The sequence below is a fragment of the Pteropus vampyrus genome, unplaced genomic scaffold (assembly GCF_000151845.1).
Source record: "Pteropus vampyrus isolate Shadow unplaced genomic scaffold, Pvam_2.0 Scaffold101, whole genome shotgun sequence".
NCBI classification, from domain to species: domain Eukaryota; kingdom Metazoa; phylum Chordata; class Mammalia; order Chiroptera; family Pteropodidae; genus Pteropus; species Pteropus vampyrus.
The window spans coordinates 883,449-885,445 of record NW_011888882.1 but is presented as its reverse complement, the minus strand read 5'-3'; positions in this window follow the sequence as shown (position 1 = coordinate 885,445).

Below are 1,997 nucleotides of genomic sequence, written 5' to 3'. Positions count from 1 at the left end.
ATAATAACTAATAGATGAAATGGAGAGATTTGAGAAGACAATGAACAAGTGTACAGGCTGCTGAGAGAAGTATTCCTGATTCCTGGTAACTTTAAATAGGTAATAGGCAGCCCTCCTCAGTAAACAGCTTGGGCAACAATCTGGTGATGACACTTGAAAGCACTAATCTACCTCTCTGCCCCAAAACTCTCTTCCTTTTGGATATTCCAAGATAAAAAAAAAAACAAAAAAAACTCTGAATTGATAAAAGCAACAGATTCCTTCAGGTCTTGTGTGGAACTGGTTTGAAGGTCTTTCCATTGATGCTTCAGCTGTCCTAGTGACCCTATTTGGTTCTTAATACCTACCTCAATGTTCTTTTGACAAGACAGCGAGGTAGGTGGGGAACAAACAATTTCCTCATAGTCTCTTAATGTCTAAAAATTTCAGTGGTTATTGATATCATTTAACTCATATATATCATTTTAGATATTTATCATATCCCTTCCTCTCATTTTACAGAGAGATAGGGAGAAAGAGAGAGAGGGAGAGAGAGGGAATGAGAGAGAGAAAGAGAGATAATACACCTTAGAGAAATAGATATTATATACTTTACCCAGGATCAGCTAAAGCCACTGTTTAAACAGAACTAGGACTGTATCTTCAGGGTCCTGAGTCCTAGTTGAGGTCTGTCACTACCATATCACTTATACCAGTTTTCTCTGATGGTGCTTCACTAATTGTAACTTTAATTTTAGTTCTTTGAAGAATCCAGTAGATTCTGGACTGCCATATAGAATGTCCTTGTATGCCAGTGGTCTGGTGGAAATTATAGTTTATTTAATCCAGTACATTTTGAATTTTAAATATGTTCCAGTTTTTATGGGTTTTTGTAAGGTTTTTATGGGATAAAAATGATTGTAAAAATTCTAACCGAATAACTTCTATATTCTCAAAGAACATTATTTACTTTTTATTTTAGTGATTTCTTAGCCTTGCCATCAGAAATATTTCATGAGGAAAGGAAATAATTTAATGCAAATTAAACGAATTAAAATTAAATGCTATTTTTAAATGTTTCAGAGTTAGTATCCAAATAAATAGCTTGTCTTGATTCTAAATCAAGAGTAGCTTCAGGAGGCTGAGCTATAGGTCAAGCCAAAATTGAGAAAAATCACATCCATAGTGTTTCAGAAATATGGAAAATTGCTACAAATGGAACTGTTTCTATAGACAATGCAATGTACAGTATCTAAAACTATAAATAGTGAACTCTATGTTGTATGATTTCATCTATTTTTCCAATGAGAAGAGATAAATATACCAACTGTATAGGTGACACAGTATTTTTTTCTGTTACCATAAATAAGTGAAATGAATAGACCTCTTAGGCTGGACTATGTAATATGTGCAATTCATGCTTGCTATCTTATAAGTTCTTTTTAATAGAAATCTTGACATGAGATTGAAAATGTGTGATTTATAAGCAAAAGGGGGGAAAAAACCCAGCTTTGTATCCTAGTACCTTGTATTTCAAATTTCTGGCTGATTTATAAGCTTTTTAAAGCCCATGCTATTAAGCAACTCAAAATTTCAATGGTTATATATGTTTAGCTAAACTAACTCGTCAACTAGCCAGCCAGTGGCATTTTCTTCATTTTTTCCGTCTCTGTTTTTTCTCATCGTGTTTTTTCAGAAATGTTATTCCTATTTCTGTTACCCTGTCACCTTTTAGTCTGTCTTGCAAGAATGTAACATCAGCAGCCAAATGAACCTAGGAAAGAAAAAAAATACAGGCCAATGTCATTCAGGTTAAAAAAAAAAAAAAACTTGCTACATTTTTCTGTCTCTTTTTTCAGCTTTATTTATCTCATAAAGTGCTGACTTTCCTTATGGAATAATAAAAAGAGCTTGTTTTATGGACGAAGAGCCTTTTACTGTGAGTCCTTCAGAGACAGTCTGGCTCTTTGTCAGCTCTGCAATACAAGTCTGCAAAGAAAAGGGTGCTCAAGGCCAGG